Source organism: Arachis duranensis, chromosome 4 (genome assembly GCF_000817695.3).
Source record: "Arachis duranensis cultivar V14167 chromosome 4, aradu.V14167.gnm2.J7QH, whole genome shotgun sequence".
NCBI lineage: Eukaryota > Viridiplantae > Streptophyta > Magnoliopsida > Fabales > Fabaceae > Arachis > Arachis duranensis.
The window spans coordinates 66,296,875-66,316,649 of NC_029775.3; the positions used below are offsets into that span (position 1 = coordinate 66,296,875).

Sequence of the window (19,775 nt, forward strand, 5' to 3'; positions counted from 1 at the left end):
GTTTCATGGACTTCCATCAGAAGATCCTTTTCAGTTCTTAACCGAATTCTTGCGGATCTGTGATACTGTTAAGACCAATGGGGTTGATCCCGAGGTCTACAGGCTTATGCTTTTCCCTTTTGCTGTAAGAGACAGATCTAGAATATGGTTGGACTCTTAACCTAGAGATAGCCTGAACTCTTGGGATAAGCTGGTCATGGCTTTCTTAGCCATGTTCTTTCCTCCTCAAAAGCTGAGCAAGCTTAGAGTGGATGTTCAAACCTTCAGGCAGAAAGAAGGTGAATCCCTCTATGAAGCTTGGGAAAGATACAAGAAACTGATCAAAAAGTGTCCTTCTGACATGCTTTCAGAATGGACCATCCTGGATATATTCTATGATGGTCTGTCTGAATTGTCTAAGATGTCATTAAACCATTCTGCAAGTGGATCTATTCACCTGAAGAAAACGCCTGCAGAAGCTCAGGAACTCATTGAAATGGTTGCAAATAACCAGTTCATGTACACCTCTGAAAGGAATCCTGTGAGTAATGGGATGCCTCAGAGAAATGGAGTTCTTGAAATTGATGCTCTGAATGCCATATTGGGTCAGAACAAAATGTTGACTCAGGAAGTCAATATGATTTCTCAGAGTCTGAATGGATTGCAAAATGCATCCAACAGTACTAAAGAAGCATCTTTTGAAGAAGAAGCTTATGATCCTGAGAACCCTGCAATGGCAGAGGTGAATTACATGGGTGAAGCCTATGGAAATACCTATAATCCCTCATGGAGAAATCATCCAAATTTCTCATGGAAGGATCAACAAAAGCCTCAACAAGGCTTTAATAATGGTGGAACAAATAGGTTTAGCAATAGCAAGCCTTTTCCATCATCCTCTCAGCAATAGATAGAGAATTCTGAGCAGAGCCCCTTTAGCTTAGAAAACATAGTCTCTAATCTATCTAAGGCCACTCTATGTTTCATGAATGAAACACGGTCCTCCATTAGAAATTTGGAGGCATAAGTGGGCCAAATGAGTAAAAAAGTCACTGAAACTCCTCCTAGTACTCTCCCAAGCAATACAGAAGAGAATCCAAAAAGAGAGTGCAAGGCCATAACCTTACTTCGTGTGGCCAAACCTAGAGAGAAGGAGGAGGACGTGAATCCTAGTGAGGAAGAACTCATGGGACGTCCTCTGGACAAAAAAAAGTTCCCAATTGAGGAACCTAAGGAATCTGAGGCTCAACTAGAGACCATAGAGATTCCATTGAACCTACTTCTGCCATTCATAAGCTCTGATGAATATTCTTCCTCTGAGGAGGATGAGGATATTACTGAAGAACAAGTTGCTAAGTACCTTGGAGCTATCATGAAGCTGAATGCCAAGTTATTTGGTAATGAGACTTGGGTAGATGAACCCCCCTTGCTCACTAATGAACTGAATGACTTGGTTAGGCAGACATTACCTCAAAAGAAATAGGATCCTGGTAAATTCCTAATTCCTTGTACCATAGGAACCATGACCTTTGAGAAGGCTCTGTGTGACCTAGGGTCAGGCATAAACTTAATGCCACTCTCTGTAATGGAGAAACTAGGAATCTTTGATGTACAGGCTGCTAAATTCTCATTAGAGATGGCAGACAAATCCATGAAAAAGGCTTATGGACAGGTAGAGGATGTGCTAGTAAAGGTCAAAGGCCTTTACATCCCTGCTGATTTCATAGTCCTAGACACTGGGAAGGATGAGGATGAATCCATTATCCTTGGAAGACCCTTCCTAGCCACAGCAAAACCTGTGATTGATGTGGATAGAGGAGAGTTGATCCTTCAATTAAATGAGGACTACCTTGTATTTAAAACTCAAGGATCTCCCTCTGTAACCATGGAGAGGAAGCAAGAAAAGTTTCTCTCAGTGCAGAGTCAAACAAATCCCCCCACAGTCAAACTCTAAGTTTGGTGTTGGAAGGACACAACCAAACTCTATGTTTGGTGTTGAACCCCCACATTCAAACTCTAAGTTTGGTGTTGGGAGGCCCGAACAATGCTCTGAACATTTGTGAAGCTCCATAAGAGCTCACTATCAAGCTATTGACATTAAAGAAGAGTTTATTGGGAGGCAACCCAATTTTATTTATCTATGTTATATTCTTTTTTTTTAGGTTGATGATCATGTGGAGTCACAAAAATAACTACAAAAATTAAAGAAAAATAAAAAATAGCATTAAAAACAGCACACCCTAGAGGAGATACTTACTGGCGTTTAAACGCCAGTAAGGGTAGGAGAATCGGCATTTAACACCCAGTCTAGCACCATTTTGGGTGTTAAACGCCAGAAAGAAGCACCAGACTGGCGTTAAACGCCAGAAAAAAACAACAATCTGGCGTTAAACGCCAGAAACAGGTTGCAACTTAGCGTTTAACGCCAGGAAAGGAATAAAAGCTGGCATTTAACGCCAGAAACAAGCAGCAATCTGGCGTTAAACGCCAGGATTGCACTATAAGGGCGTCTACACGCCTAATAGGAGTAGGGATGATAAATCCTTGACCCCTCAGGATCTGTGGACCCCACAGGATCCCCACCTGACCTCCCACAACACTCTTCCCCAAATACCCCTCACCTATCAAATCCTATTCTCTTTACCAATCACCTTCACCCCTCTTCCCCCAAAACCCCACCTACCTCACCTTTCAAATTCAAAACATTTTTCCCTCCCAACCCAACCCTAATGACCGAAACCTAACCCTCCCCTCACCCCTATATAAACTCCCCACTACTCTTTCATATTCACACAACACAAATACCTCCCCCCTCTTGGCTGAACCACCTATAACCCTACATCTCCTCTATTTTCTTCTTCTTCCCCTTCTTTCTTTCTTTTTTTGCTCGAGGATGAGCAAAACTTTTAAGTTTGGTGTGGTAAAAGCATTGCTTTTTGTTTTTTCATAACCATTTATGGCACCTAAGGCCGGAGAAACCTCTAGAAAAAGGAAAGAGAAGGCAAAAGCTTCCACGTCCGAGTCTTGGGAGATGGAGAGATTCATCTCAAAGGTCCATCAAGACCACTTCTATGAAGTTGTGGCCAAGAAGAAGGTGATCCCTGAGGTCCCTTTCATGCTCAAGAAAAATGAGTATCCGGAGATCCGACATGAAATCGGAAGAAGAGGTTCAGAAGTTCTTACCAACCCCATTTAACAAGTCGGAATCTTAATGGTTCAAGAGTTCTATGTCAATGCATGGATCACTAGGAACCATGATCAAAGTATGAACCCAAATCCAAAGAATTGGCATACAATGGTTCGGGGGAAATACTTAGATTTCAGTCCAGAAAATGTAAGGTTGGCGTTCCACTTGCCAATGATGCAAGAAATTGCACGCCCCTACACTAGATGGGTCAACTTTGATCAAAGGTTGGACCAAGTCCTCATGGACATATGTGTGGAAGGAGCTCAATGGAAAAGAGACTCAAGAGGCAATCCGGTTCAATTGAAAAGACCAAACCTTAAGCCTGTGGCTAGAGGATGGTTGGAGTTCATCCAACGCTCCATCATTCCTACTAGAAACCGACCCAAAGTGACTGTGGATCGAGCTATCATGATCCATAGTATCATGATCGAGAAGGAAATGGAAGTTCATGATATCATTCCTCTAGAACTCTACAAGGTGGCTGACAAGTCCTCCACTTTGGCAAGGTTAGCCTTCCTTCATCTCATTTGTCACCTATGCAATTTGGCTGGGATTGACATAGAAGGAGACATCCTCATTGAAGAGGACAAACGCGTCACTAAAAAGAGGATGGAGCAAACAAGAGAGCCCATTCATGGACCTCAACAAGAACATGAGGAAGATCCTCATCAAGAAATCCCTGAGATGCCTCAAGGGATGGAATTTTCTCCATACAACTATTAGGAGCAACTCAACACCTCTTTGGAAGGCTTGAGTTACAACATGGACCAACTAAAGGTGGAGCACCAAGAGCACTCCATCATTCTCCATGATATTAGAGAATATCAAAGAGCTGTGAGGGAGGAGCAACAAAGGCAAGGAAGTGACATAGAGGAGCTCAAGAGAACCATTGGTTCTTCAAGAGGAGGACGCCACCCTCACTAAGGTGGACTCATTCCTTAATCTTCTTGTCTATGTATTTTTCTGTTTTCGGTTTTAAGCTTTATGTTTGGCTATGTTTTGTGTCTTTACTACATGATCATCAGTGTCTAATGTCTATGTCTTAAAGATATAAATAATTCCATGAATATTTCACCTCTCTTAAATGAAAAATGTGCTTAATTACAAAAGAACAAGAAGTACTTGGATTTCAAATTTTATCTTAAAATTAGTTTAATTATTTTGATGTGGTGGCAATACTTTTGGTTTTCTGAATGAATGCTTGAACAGTGCATAATTTTGATCTTGTTGTTTATGAATGTTAAAATTATTGGCTCTTGAAAGAATGATGAACAAAGAGAAATATTATTGATGATTTGAAAAATCATGAAATTGATTCTTGAAGCAAGAAAAAGCAATGAATAAGAAAGCTTGCGAAAAAAAGAAGTGGCAAAAATTAAAAGAAAAAGAAAGAAAAAGAAAAAGCAAGCAGTAAAAGCCAATAGAGAAAAAATCCAATAGCCCTTAAAACCAAAAGGCAAGGGTAAAAAGGATCCAAGGCTTTGAGCATTAATGGATATGAGGGCCCAAGGAAATAAAATCCAAGCCTAAGCGGCTAAATCAAGCTGTCCCTAACCATGTGCTTGTGGCATGAAGGTCCTAGTGAAAAGCTTGAGACTGAGTGGTTAAAGTCGTGATCCAAAGCAAAAAGAGTGTGCTTAAGAACTCTGGACACCTCTAACTGGGGACTTTAGCAAAGCTAAGTCACAATCTGAAAAGGTTTACCCTGTTATGTGTCTGTGGCATTTATGTATCCGGTGGTAATAATGGAAAACAAAGTGCTTAGGGCCACGACCAAGACTCATAAAGTAGCTGTGATCAAGATTCAACATACTGAACTAGGAGAATCAATAACACTATTTAAAATTCTGAGTTCCTATAGATGCCAATCATTCTGAATTTCAAAGGAAAAAGTGAGAAGCCAAAACTGTTCAAAAGCAAAAAGCTACAAGCCCCGCTAATCTAATTGGGACTAAGTTTCATTGATATTGTGAGATTCATTGTATATTCTCTTCTTTTTATCCTAATTTGTTTTCAGTTGCTTGGGGACAAGCAACAATTTAAGTTTGGTGTTGTGATGAGTGGATAATTTATACGCTTTTTGGCATTGTTTTTACATAGTTTTTAGATGATATAGTTACTTTTTAGTGTATTTTTATTAGTTTTTAAGAAAAATTCACATTTCTGGACTTTACTATGAGTTTGTGTGTTTATCTGTGATTTCAGGTATTTTCTGGCTGAAATTGAGGGACCTGAGCATAAATCTGATTCAGAGGCTGACAAAGGACTGCTGATGCTGATGGATTCTAACCTTCCTGCACTCGAAATGGAATTTTTGGAGCTACAAAAACCCAAATGGCGCGCTCTCAATTGCGTTGGAAAGTAGACATCCAGGGCTTTTCAGAAATATATAATAGTTCATACTTTGCCCGAGTTTAGACGACACAAACTGGCGTTTAACGCCAGCTTTCTACCCTATTCTGGCGTTAAACGCCAGAAACAAGTTGCAAGCTAGAGTCAAACGTGAGAAACAAGTTACAAACTGGCGTTTAACTCTAAGGAATATCTCTAAACGTGAAAGCGTCAATGCTCAGCCTAAGCACACACTAAGTGGGCCCGGAAGTGGATTTCTGCATCATTTACTTATTTCTGTAACCCTAGTAACTAGTTTAGTATAAATAGAACTTTTTACTATTGTATTAGGGATCTTTGGACGAGCTTTTGTAAATCTTTGATCATTGTTAGTCCTTAGACATTGGGGGCAGGCCTACCTTATTTTCACTTATATGCCTACCTTATTTTCACTTATGTATTTTCAACGGTGGAGTTTCTACACACCATAGATTAAGTTGTGGAGCTCTGCTATTCCTTGAGTATTAATGCAAAGTACTATTGTTCTTATATTCAATTCATGCTTATTCATACTGTAAGATATCCATTCCCACACAAGAACATGATGAATGTTATGATTATGTGACACTCATCACCATTCTCACTTATGAACGTGTGATTGACGACCACTTCCGTTCTATATGAAAACAAGCTTGAATGTATATCTCTTGGGTTTCTCATCAACGATTCACATCGACTCCCCTTTGACAATGGGGCATCTGAATCCGAGATCCGGAAAGTCTAAACCTTGTCTGTGGTATTCCGAGTAGGATCTGGGAAGGGATGACTGTGAAGAGCTTCAAACTCACGACTGTAGGGCGTGGTGATAGACGTAAAAGGATAGTAAATCCTATTCCTACACAATCGAGAACCAACAGCTGATTAGCCATACGATATCTGTGCATGGTATTTTTCATCCGAGACGAGAAATCTGATAGTTAATTAGCCGTACAGAAACCGTAGAGGACCATTTTCACTAAGAGGACGGGAAGTAGCAATTGACAACGGTGACACCCAACATATAGCTTGCCATGGAAAGGAGTATGAAGGATTGGATGAAGGCAATAGGAAAGCAGATATTCAGAAGGAACAATGCATCTCCATACGCTTATCTGAAATTCCCACCAATGAATTACATAAGTATATCTATCTTTATTTTATGTTTATTTATCTTTTTATTATCAAAACTCCATAACCATTTGAATCCGCCTGACTAAGATTTACAAGATGATCATAGCTTGCTTCAAGCTGACAATCTCCGTGGGATCGACCCTTACTCACGTAAGGTTTATTACTTGGACGACCCAGTGCACTTGCTGGTTAGTTGTGTGAAGTTGTAAAAAAGAGTTGAGATTATAATTATGCGTACCAAGTTGTTGGCGCCATTGAGATCACAATTTCGTGCACCAAAGATCAATGAAGAACACAAGAATATACTTTCAAAAAATGCAAGAAGAATAAAGACATGCAATTGACACCAAACTTAAAATTTGACTCTAGACTCAAACAAGAAACACAAAGTATTTTTGATTTTATGATTTTATAAATTTTTTTGTATTTTTCGAAAAATTTTTCAAAAAAGAAGATAAAGAAATTCAAAATTTTTAATACGAATTCCAGGAATCATGCAAAGTTAGTCTAAAGCTTCAGTCTAAAAAGATTAGATATGGCTAGCCAAGCTTTAGCAAAGAATTACATACAACAGCCAAATTGATGGGAATAAAAAAGGCTCCTGTGATGATAAAAGCATCATCTGAAACTCTAGAATTCTTTATTAAAAATTCTGGAAAAAAAATAAAAAAGAAAAATACCTAATCTAAGCAACAAGATGAACCGTCAGTTGGCCAAACTCGAACAGTCCCCAACAACGGCGCCAAAAACATGGTACATAAAATCGTGATTCACACTTTTCACAACTCCGCATAGCTGACCAGCAAGTACACTGGGTCATCCAAGTAATACCTTACGTGAGTAAGGGTCGATCCCATGAAGATTGTCGGCTTGAAGCAAGCTATGGTCATCTTGTAAACCTCAGTCAGGTGAATTCAAATGATTATGAGGTTTTGATAATTAAAAAAGAAATAAAACATAAAATAGGATAGAGATACTTATGCAATTCATTGGTGGGAATTTCAGATAAGTGTATGGAGATGCTTTGTTCCCTCTACGCCTCTGCTTTCCCATTGTCCTCATCCAATCATGCGTACTCCCTTCCATGGCAAGCTGTATGTTGGTGGATCACCATTGTCAATGGCTACCATCTATCCTCTCAGTGAAAACATGTTCGCTACGGTTTCCCGCATGGCTAATTAGCTGTCAGTTCTCGATCATGTCGGAATAAGATCCATTGATCCTTTTGCACACTGTCACTGTGCCCAACAATCACGAGTTTGAAGTGCGTCACAGTTATCCCATCCCAGATCCTACTTGGAATACCACATACAAGGTTTAGACTTTTCGGATCTAAAGAATGCTGCCAATTGATTCTAGCTTATACCAAGGAGACTCTGATCTCATGGAATGGAAGGCTCTGTTGTCAGGAAAGGCAACCATGCATCGTGAACCAGAAGGCCAAGAGATACACACTCAAGATCTTGCAGATAGAACGGAAGTGGTTGTCAGGCACGCGTTCATAAAGGAGGATGATGATGAATGTCACGGATCATCACATCCATCAGGTTGAAGTACGAGTGAATATCTTAGAACAAGAATAAGCGTAAATTGAATAGAAGAACAATAGTACTTTTCATTAATTCATGAGGAACAGTAAAGCTCCACACCTTAATCTATGAGGTGTAGAAACTCCACCGTTGAAAATACATAAGTGATGAAGGTCTAGGCATGGCCAAATGGCCAGCCCCCAAAACGTGATCAATAGATCAAAAGTGATACAGAGATAGTCTCAAAAATGATCTAAAGATATGAATACAATAGTAAAACATGCTATTTATACTAAACTAGTAAACTAGGTTTACAGAAAATGAGTAACTAAGTGTAGATAGTGCAGAAATCCACTTCTGGGGCCCACTTGGTGTGTGTTTGGGCTGAGCATTGAAGCTTTCACATGCATAGGCTCTTCTTGGAGTTTAAATGCCAGTTTTGGTTCCAATTTGGGCGTTTAACTCCAGCTTTGGTGCCATTATGGCGTTTTACGCTAGGAATGGGTCTCTGACCGGCATTTTGATGCCAATTTGGGCAATCAAATCTCGAGCAAAGTGTGGACTATTATACATTTCTGGAAAGCCCAAGATGTCTAGTTTCCAACGCAATTAAGATCGCGCCAATTGGGCTTCTGTAGCTCCAAAAAAGCCACTTCGAGTACAGGGAGGTCAGAATCCAACAGCATCTTCAGTCCTTTCTCAGCCTCTGAATCGGATTTTTGCTCAGGTCCCTCAATTTCAGCCGGAAAATACTTGAAATCACAGAAAAACATACAAACTCATAGTAAAGTCCAGAAATATGATTTTTGCATAAAAATTAATAAAAATATACAAAAAAGTAACTAAAACATATTAAAAACTATGTAAAAACAATGCCAAAAAGCGTATAAATTATCCACTCATCAGGGATGGAGAAACAAAAAAGTTCCTACAGAAGGTTTCTCACCTGGAGACAAGGTGATATCAATCTACCATCCATCAATCCCACCCTATATTCCCACCATTCCATCTCAGTTACCTCAAGTGTTCACCATCAGAAAGGTCTTTTCCTTGGAACATTTAGAAATCATCAAGGACTCAAGTGGAGAGAGCCTCACTGTAAGGGGAAAAGATTTGAGGCATTACAATCCACCGTAGCAGTAAACCAACCGTCAAGCTAATGACGCTAAAGAAGCGCTCCATGGGAGGCAGCCCATGATTTAATTTCCTCATTTTTAATATTTCAGTATGAATAATAATTGTTGCTCTAACATGAATTCAAGTTCGCTTAGACAATTTTGACAACTATTCATGACATTGAAGAGTATATGATCCGATTCTAAGTTTGGTGTGTCTGTACAAAGTTCAAAAAAATGATGATCTTATTGCTATTTTGACAGGTGTTTCTTGGAATAGATAGCCAAACATTAAGTTTGGTGTTTTATATATTGCAAGAACAAGTCATGAGAGTCAAAGTTTTCTTAAATTTTGAAAGTCATGAGACTGCAACCATGGTTATAATTTCTAGTTCATAACAAAAAAAGGTTTTTCTCATGATGGTTTAACCAAAAAGTGATAATAATTTAGTTGAGATTTCAATAACAACACTTGGAGGTAATGACACTTTGAACCATATAACCAAACACTAAGTTTGGTGTCCTTAAAAACTATATATATGGTTGCACCAAAAAGAGTCACGGTAGGTTAAACAAGAATGAGGAATGATAGTCAAAGTTTGAGTTTTAAATATTAACTATTCTTTTGCTACCACCCATTAGTACTTACTCTTTTGTCTTGTTATGATGGTTAGGTGAGCAGAGAACTATTTAATGAAAGGGACAAGACAAGGAAGGATAAGACTAGCATGAAGACAAAAGTGGATCACATGGCTTGAAGGGTGAATCTGCACATCCTTGGAAGAAACACTTTGAAGACCGAAGAGATATGGTTCATGAAGAGGCAACTTTTGTCTTTATTCAACCTTGCATGCACAACCTTCATTTACCACTTGTCCCAATGAATCATAACCATCCATTCTTCATTAAAGCGTACTATAAATAACCTCACTTGAACTGTGCATATGAACTAAAATTTCACACATCTTGTACTCCAGATATTCAAATCTTGTGTTCTCTAAACCCAAATCCTAGAAACCGTGTTCCTTGGGAAACAAAGCACCCTTGTTCACTTGCATCCATAACACTACCTTAATTTCAAACACTTTTCCTCCGAGAGTACATCACCTTAACCAATCTTATTCATAAACCTTTAACCTTAACTCAGCCAACCAATCAAGGGAAGCATGGCTTCTTCTTCGAGTTCCAAAAGAAGAAGGGGAAAGGAACCCATGGTTGAAGAAGGTGAAAACAAATATGATAAATGGAAGTTCAGATCATGGTACCATCAAATGCAACCTGGGTGGATGAATGACAAAAAGATATATCCAAAAAGTCCCGCTTCAGCTGCTTGATGAAGGGTGCCTAGAAATTAAAGCCAAGATCAAAAGTGGACTTAATATTCAAGTTTTATGCTAACACCCCAGGGCTTAATATGAATGAAGCCCCAACATACAAGAGCTATGTACGGGGAGTAGAAGTGGACTTTAGTTCGAAGACTATCATGAAGGTCTTAGGACTTAGGCCAGCACGATTTGATGAGCCAGGGTACCACGAAAGAGTAAATGGAAACCCTGATTATGATGAAATCTCTAGTGATATCTGTGTGGTGAATACTGATTGGGAGAGAGATGATCACGGAAGGCACGAGTTCTTGAAAAGGGGAGATCTCACCCCTGAAGCAAAAGGGTGGTATGAGCTTATAAAGAGATCAATTCTGGGCACAGTGAACACCTCCGAAGTTAACAAGCAAAGGGATTTCATGCTACACTATATAATGGTGTGAGGAGAGGTAAGGGTTCAGAAGATCATTGCAAGTGATATTCAAAAGATTACAGAGAAGAATTCTGCTGAAGCTTGGCTCTATTACCCAAGTACCATTATGCGGTTGTGTATGAATGCCAGAGTGCCACTGGAAGATGCAAACCCAACATGGTTGTACCCAGGCATGCTTATGACCCTCGAAAGGATGATGAATGTCACAGAGGCACAACAAAGTCAAAAGCCACAAAGAAGGAGAAAGAGACAAGAACCAAGGGAAGAAGAAGAACAACAACAAGAACCATAAGAAGAACCACAAGAAGAACAAGAAGAATAGCAACAATTCCAACCACAAAACAACATGGACATGGTTCAGATGCAAGAAGCAATTGAAAGGTTATCAGAACAGTACATGGGGATACAAGAGAAGCAGGGGGAATTCCATTCACAGTACATGAGAGCTCAACAAAGATAAGAGGAGCTTTAGTTGAGAATGATGAGTCAACAGAGAGACTATGAGTCAAGATCCTTAGTTATGCAAAAGGAACAAGCTTCACAATTTCAAGAATCATTCAACCAGCTGGCCCAACTGCAAGTTGAGAACATGAGAGCATTCAAGGAATTCACGATCCTTCCGAATGCAAGATAAATGGCCAAATCAAGCTCAACTACATTGGAGAACATCTGCATAGCATGGACCCAGCATTTCCAATTCACGATGAATACTTCAAGGAAAGGAACGACAAAGAAATAGACAAAGCAATACGCCTTGAAAACATAATAGAAGAGACAATGAAAAAAGTTGGATTCTGGCAAAAGCTAAAGGGCAAGGGCAAGGGAGAAACTAGTAAGCAAGCAAGCGAGAAGAAAAAGAAAGAACATGTTTCATTTTAAAAGGTGGACCTGCTCCTTGCTTATCACATTCAATAAAGAAAGAACATGTTTAATTTTGCAATAAGTATGCTAGCCTAAGTGTGTGTGCTTTCAATTTCAATTGCTTGAATGCTTGTCTTGTCCCCTAAGTCCTTTCAATTTGAATAAAAGAAATGTTTGAACAGAAGTGGAATAGTTTCTTGTTAGCATGAAGTGAAATAACAGTAAGTGGTGGTATATATGTTTGATTGTGTGGTAGTTCACTTATATTGAATAAAAATATAGATTGTTCCCCTTTTAGGTGTAAACTAGCATGCTGTCTATGAATCTTAGTAAAGAAAAGTCCTTGGATGAAACAGAAACAAACCAAAAAGAAGGGAAAAGAAAAGCCAAAAGTGGCAGCAAAAACAAAAGAAAGAAAAGAATAAGACTAGACACCAATAGCTTAGACCTTAGGACATATACCTGTGGTGTCTTTGTACTAGGATCTGCTTGGATGATTAGGTTCTATAGAGTGCTTTAACACTTGGTAACTTGGGTTAACTAACCTGAGATTATCAACCAAAAGTCCACTATCAAGAGCAACCTAGTTACAAGACATTTAGTAACCCAAAGAGGTGTTAGGCATCAATGTTCTAAGAAGAATTGTGAGCCAAGTGTCTGTAGTGAATAATGAGTTAAGTACAAATGAGCTAAGAATCTGCTATAACACATGACACTGAGCTAAAGTTTACAGGAAAAGAAAATGAAGAAAACCAACTACCAAGGATAAGTAAATAATAAGAGATCATAGCAGTATGTTAATTGATGCTTGAAGGAGACATTCTATGCTTAAAGATCAATAAGAAGCTAGCTACTGTATTGTCTGCATAAAACCCATGAGCTACTAATAATGCTTTGCTGATATGAACATCCCCTTTCTGTTTCATCCTTTCTTCTTAATAACTCAGTACTTGCTTAGGGACAAGCAAGATTTAAGTTCGGTGTTGTGATGTTAGGGCATCTTAGGCTAGTTTCACTAGCCTTTTTCTTTGTTTTTAATAGGTTTTATGCACTTTCTTGAGTTATAAGTAAAACATTTGGGTAGAAATTCATGCATACCTAGATTCATCCAATTATGATTAATTTAATGCAATTTCATGAGAAGTATGCTATAACTACCTGTGTGCTAAGAGTGATTAGAATCCTCATAACTTTAGCAAGGCTTTAATGCATGTATAGGTTGATGATAGGTGAAAGAAAGCATGGAGGAAGGTTGAAGAATGAGCATGTAAAGATGGAGAAGAAGCAACGTTGGTGGCCTAGTTGGACCACCAACGTTGACTCAAACGTTCGAAGAGAAACAAAGCACTTCTCTGTAATTACTACTGATGCTCACGTTTGATGTAGCATTGGACATCCAACGTTACCCCCAACGTGGTGACGAAAAAATTGAATTCTGGAGCTAAGTGAATTTTGAATGACGCGTACGCGTATATGACGCGTATGCGTGAAAAAGCAAAATTTGATATCCGTGCGCAAGCTTGCATCACGCACACGTGTGGAATGGCAAAAATGACCATCCACGCGTTTGCGTGGATCACGCGTACGCGTCAAAATCAAACATTGGAGGTCCAACGTTACCTCAAATGCTAGCCTCCAATGTTCGCGATGCTCAGCCCAAAATTCAGATTTGAAAATTTTGAATCGACGCGTACGCGTCAGTGACGCATACACGTGGATGAAAAAAATACCAATGCACGCGCAAGCGTGGGGTATGAGTATGCATGAAATTGCCAATGTTGGAGGGAACGTTGGGGGTCAAACGCTGAAGCCAACGTCCCCTACTTTGTTTTAAAACTGCAAAATGAAGATCTTGCATCCACGCACATGCATGAAGTACATGTACGCGTGGATGAGCATTTTTGACCCTTTGGCGTGAAAGCGCAAGGTACACGTACGCGTGAGTTAGCTGACGTTGGCCCTCAACGTTGAATCAAATGCCAATGACAGCAAGCTTTATGGTTTTCTGGTTTTGTTCTACATGGCGTTTGAGTCAACGTTGGTCCTCAAACGTTGACTCAAACGTGAAGCATCAGGATTCAAATTTTACACAGATCTCTTCTCAACACCAAGTGCAATCAATTAGAGCCATTTTCAACCCAATTTCATCAATGCCAAAAGCCCAATTCAAAGCTTGAAGATCAATAGAAGAGAGTGTATAAATAGCTTAGAATTTAAGTTAGAAGGGGCCTTTCATCAATCTTCTTCTTTCTTTTCTCTTGATTTTGCTAGAAAGCTTTCGTTCTTCATTCGATTGGATAGTTATCTTGAGAAAGAAACTATTCATAATTGGATCTCCTCAGAACCTTGGAAGAGGAATGAAGAGATCATGCTAGAAATACTTTCTCACATTGGATTAGATTGGGGTTTGCATGGATATAGTGACATGTAATCCTACCAACACTTTGATCTATGAATTTGTGTGGTATAATCAGTGACCAAACATCATCTCTTCCCATGAGCACTTAAATCAAGGAATTGGGAAATTTTTCATGCTCAGAGAGATTGGTGAGCCAAGGAATTGGGATCCAATCACTTAAGATTGCCAAGGATATCAATGAATGCGTTGATTGTGGAAGAGATTAAAATGAATTTGATCCGGAGAATTATACATCTCCTAAACCCAATGATTCCCCCATTCTAATCTTACCCATTCTGTTTACTTTTTGTTCTTTAATTTCATGCTAATTCCCCATTCCCATTTAATTTCTTGCAATTTAAGCTTCTGCACTTTAATTACCTGTAATTTAATTTTCTGCTTCTTTAATTACTTGCAATTTAAGTTTCCCACCAATTTTGCTTTCTGCAATCTCAAACCAAATCTGATTTCACTTAACTAGAACAATTCACCAATTATAGTTGATCGATCTACCAATCCCTGTGGGATTCGACCTCATTCTATTGTGAGTTTTTACTTGACGAGGATCCGGTGCACTTGCAAGTAAGAAAATTGTTGAGAGGCAGTTTTCGGGTGAATCACCTTTCTTTTCCTACTTCTTTTCCCTTTCTTAATTGGGACAATCAAGTTTTAAATTTGGTGTTGGAGAAAAACCTTGTTTTGCTTGCATTTCCTTGTAACATCCCTCAAAATTTTTCAAAACCTTCAAACACCTCTCTCAGCCCAATGGCACCACCAAAATAATCAGCATCAAAGAAAAGAAAAACCAAGGAACCAACTTCAGGGTCCTCAAGCTCAACCTTCAATGAGAACAAGTTCCTCTCCTTATTCAACCAAAACCAATTCTATGGTTGGGTGAGTGAGAGGGGAATCATCCCAGAGGTTGGGTTCCAACTAGGAAAAAATGAGCACATTGAGATCAACAGGGAGATAAACAGTAGGGGCTGGGTACTCTTATGCAACCCACCAAGAAAGGTGGTGGAAGACTTTGTGAGGGAGTTCTATGCCAATGCCGTTCCTCAGTCGGGATAACCCTTTGGTTATCTCAGCTACGTGAGGAGGAAATCCATCGATTATAGCCCCTCCAGCATAGAGAGGATGCTAATGTTGAAGCAGACAACCTCCAACCGGAGCTATCAGGAAAGAATGAAGCAACAAGACCCAGGATTTAATGAAATCCTCAATGAGGTCTGTGTGTTGAATGTGCAATGGATAAACAACAATGATGGGAGGCCCAACCAGCTGAGAAGAAGGGATTTGAGCCCCCAAGCTAGAGGGTGGCTAGAATTTGTGAGAAGATCCCTAATCCCCATATCCAACACTTCGGAGGTGACCAAAGAGAGAGTTGTGCTCATCTACAACATCATGAAAGGTGAGAATGTCAATATTGGGGAGCTGATTGCCAGCAACATCAATAAGGTGCTAAAAAGCACTGGCGATAACACGAAGTTGGCATTCCCCAGCATCATACAAAGGTTGTGTGATGAAGCCGGGGTTGAGAAGATCATTGATGAAGTGCTAGTAAAGCAAGACAAATTCATAACTACCAAAAAGATTGCCAAAGTGGTGGCTGTCAACCCACATCATAAGGTCAGGGAGCATAGAGCTCATGCTCATATGCCACAAGAAGAAGAAGAAGAAGAAGAAGAAGAGGCAGAGGAGCAACCACAATTTCTAGAACTCCAACCACGACCACCATATCAACAATACCAATAATTTCCTGAAGGATTCAACTAGGAGCAACTACAAGGAGATGTACACCAAATGACAGGAGACCTACACCATCTGAGAGAAGATGTCAATTAATTCAAGGACAATTAACAACAATAATGGAACCAAGTGAATGAGAACATTCAACAACTCCAAGGAAGTATGGAGGAGCTGAAGGAGCAACAAGGACAGTTTGACTGGGGAGAAATGCAAGGTGCACTCAACAAAATAGTAGAGCAAAACAAATGGCAGTAGAGGAATTTGGCCAAGTTCAAGAACCTCTATGACGCTAGGACTATCTCAAGGAGGCAATATGATATCAACACACAAGCGAAACTGAATCACTTGTGCAATGTTGTGGCCGCTATTAACCTTGGATACCCAATATTCATGCAAGGAATGGAGGAGTTGAGTGCTAGACAGGAGGAGATCCTAGCTAAACACAAACAGGACAAAAGAAACTATATGAGAAGGCTAGGATTTTGGAAGCCCAATGACCCGCCAAAGCACAAGAGGGATCCTCCAAAAAGGATGAAGATGACTCCTCTCCTTCCAAGAAGAAAGACAAAGGAAAGGGGCCAATGAATTGAAGCTGCTAAAGGTTGTTAAGTCCCATGATTGACACTCTCTAATTTCTGAATCATGTTTAAGTTTTATCTCTATGTTTTACTTTCTGTTGAGAATAAATAGTACTACTAGGATAGTTTATGTTTCATGCTTAGTTTTTTTTTAATGACTGAAGCCTTTTGTGAGTCCTTTGAATTACAAGAAAGAAAATGCAATGTTAATTTCAAGTCTTTTTCATCATCAATAAAGAATAGTTTGTCTCCATAAGAGTTGTTGTGAGTTATGCAAGAACAATAATAAAAGAGACTAAGACCAAGAGAGATCATTCAAAAACTAAAGGACAAGGAACTAAGTGTAAAACCTTGAATGAAATAAAAAGAAAATGAGTCATGAAAGGCAACTAGTCTTAGAAAGTATGACAAATAGAGGGTAAGGGGTGTTCCTTAAATATCTATAGTACCGAGAATAAGTAAGCAATACAGACCCAAGGCTCTGAACATCAACTACTAGGACGAAGAGAAACATTAAAAAGCTTAAAATAGTTGAAAATCCTAGTAGATGCTTGTGGTGAAGATGTGTCAAGAAGAGGCCTGGGCAAGTAAACGCTTAGGTGTGTTTCAATACCTAGTACCGTAAAACTAACTGGTTTGGGAGTGCTAATTGAAAGCCTAACTAAAGGGTTGTCTTGAGACAAAACACTTAGAGTCATGGTCAATAAATAGAAGAAAAAGAACAACCAAAGAAGAAAATGAAGTGACTCTTACTACCTCAAGGTGACAATCAATAAAAAGGACCCCTAAAACCTATATTTGAAAGAACTCTTAAGGATTTAGAAGCTTTTTACGGCATTTAAACCAAAATATGCATGCATGTGTTAAACACTTAGCCTTATCCTTAGTTGTGTTTATATCCACTCTAGGTTATGTCTCAATTCTTATAGAAACTGATCACACTGATTTGCTTGGGACAAGCAAAACTTAAGTTTGGTGTTGTGATGAATAAAAGAGCATAATCTCATTTGATCATTGCAATTCATGCAATATTTGATGAATAGTGTAGTACATTGCTTTGAAATGACGTTGTGCTGAATTTCAGGTGAAAAAGACATCAAAAATGGGGAGGAAACAACAAAACAAGCTGGGCGTGCGAAACGGGCGCGCCACTTGGAGCAAATGCCACAAAAGTGCACTGGCGTGGAACGCCAGAAGCTGGGCGTGCCACGCCAGTTCTGAAGTCCAGAAGGGGGTTCTCAAGCAATTACATGAGCGTGTCACGCCAGAAGCTGGGTGTGGCACGCCAATACATTTTTCCAGAGGGCAACAATGAAGGCCATTAAAGGGGCGTGGCACGCCAGGTTGGGCATGGCACGCCTAGCTCATCACTCACTATGTGCGTGCCACTTAGTGTCGAAGGCGTGGCATGACAGCTTAAAAAGTCACTTGGGCACTAGTACAAGATTCTAGAGTGGAAGTTGAAGGTTATAAAAGGCCTAGGCGTGCCACTTGAGATCGAAGCGTGGCATGCCAAGCTCTCACCCTCACTTGGGCGTGCCACTTGAGCATCTAGGCGTGGCACGCCAATGTACAAGACAACCAAAGCAAGGGCTGGGCGTGCCACTTGGTATCGAAGGCATGGCACGCCATCTCAAAAGTCTCACTATGGCGTGCCACTTGTATGCTGGGCATGGCACGCCAGCTAATGGAAGCAAGGCAAAATGAAGGGCGTGGCACGCCAGCCTCTGGGCGTGGCATGCTGGTTATATTTTCCAGAAATGAAGTTAGGAGTCCAACCATAAGGGTGTGCCACTTGGTATCGAAGGCGTGGCACACTAGCATCCATCCTCCACCCAAGCGTGCCACTTGAGTCTCAGGCGTGGCACGCCATCATCACCAATTAACCAAGAAAAGGGTTGGGCGTTCCACTTGAATGTTGGGCGTGGCACGCCAGTGAAGGAGTCAAGCACACAGCAAGGGCGTGGCACGCCAGACCCTGGGTGTGCCACGCTAGTTCAATTTTCCAGAAGCAAGAGGAAGAGAGAGAAGACCTAGGCATGCCACTTGGTATCGAAGGTGTGGCACGCCAAGCTACATGGGTGATTAAAAAGCCCTGGGCATGCCACTTGGGCTCGAAGGCGTGGCACGCCAGGGAGGCTAATGAAGGAGGGCGTGCCACTTGACGAGTTGGGTGTGGCACGCCAAGCCAGAATCAGAAAAAGGTGTGGCACGGCACTGAAGCGCTAGCCACACGCCAGCTAGAAGATCACGTTTATTGAGTTCTTTTGCCACTAAATTGTAATTTTTCTTTTCACTTTTTGTATTTCTTTTATTTCTAGAACAAGGAGTAGTATAAATAACCCCAAGAAGTACTGAGAAAAAGATGAAGTAGTTAGAAGAGCTTTTAGTTTTTACTTTTCACTCCATCTTGAGTACTTTTCTCTAAGCTATGAATGGCTAAAATCCTTCTCATTGAGAGAGGAAGCTCTGTTGTACTTGATGGATCAATGATTGTGAATTTGTTCTCCTCTTCATATTCTCTTTCATTTGCTAGAAGGAATTTCGTTTTTCATGCTTAGTGTTCAATCATCTTAGAAAAGAGGTTGAATGTAAAATGGGTTTACGGGAACCTTGGAAAAGGAAACATGAAACCATGCTAGAAATCCCTTCTCACACTTGAGTAGAATCTGGGTTTTTGTGTTTGGATATGGTGACATATAATCTTCCCTCTACCTGGACCTATGATGATGTGTGGTATAATCAGGGACCAAGCATATATTTCTTCATGAGCAATGAGACCAAGGAATTGGCTATTGATCAAGATCTGAGAGATTGAGTTACCAAGGGATTGGGACTATTCCGAGGGTTACCTGAAATTGTAGGTCGATTTCGGACGAGATCTTCTGTGCTGGTCGGAACTGATGTGTCCGGCTGGTGAATAGCGGCCGGAGCTGGTGCGTCCGACTTGTTGGACTGAATGTGCTGCTGATCCTTTGTCACCGAAGGGTGGGGGGTACCTGCAAGGGACTCCGATGCTTAAGTTAACAAGGGGATTAAGCAGGTATTAAGTAGAATCAGAGTATGAGTTATACTGGGTGCTCCAGTGTATTTATAATGGTGAGATGTGGCCTTCTGTGGATAAGA

General features: G+C 40.2%; 1 non-coding gene across 1 annotated transcript; it reads right to left on the minus strand.

Moving 5' to 3' along the window:
• Positions 1 to 238: 238 nt before the first annotated feature.
• Positions 239 to 346, minus strand: LOC127747365 (small nucleolar RNA R71). The gene has a single exon (XR_008009165.1). It is a non-coding gene; the product is annotated as a small nucleolar RNA R71 (small nucleolar RNA).
• Positions 347 to 19,775: the final 19,429 nt, after the last annotated feature.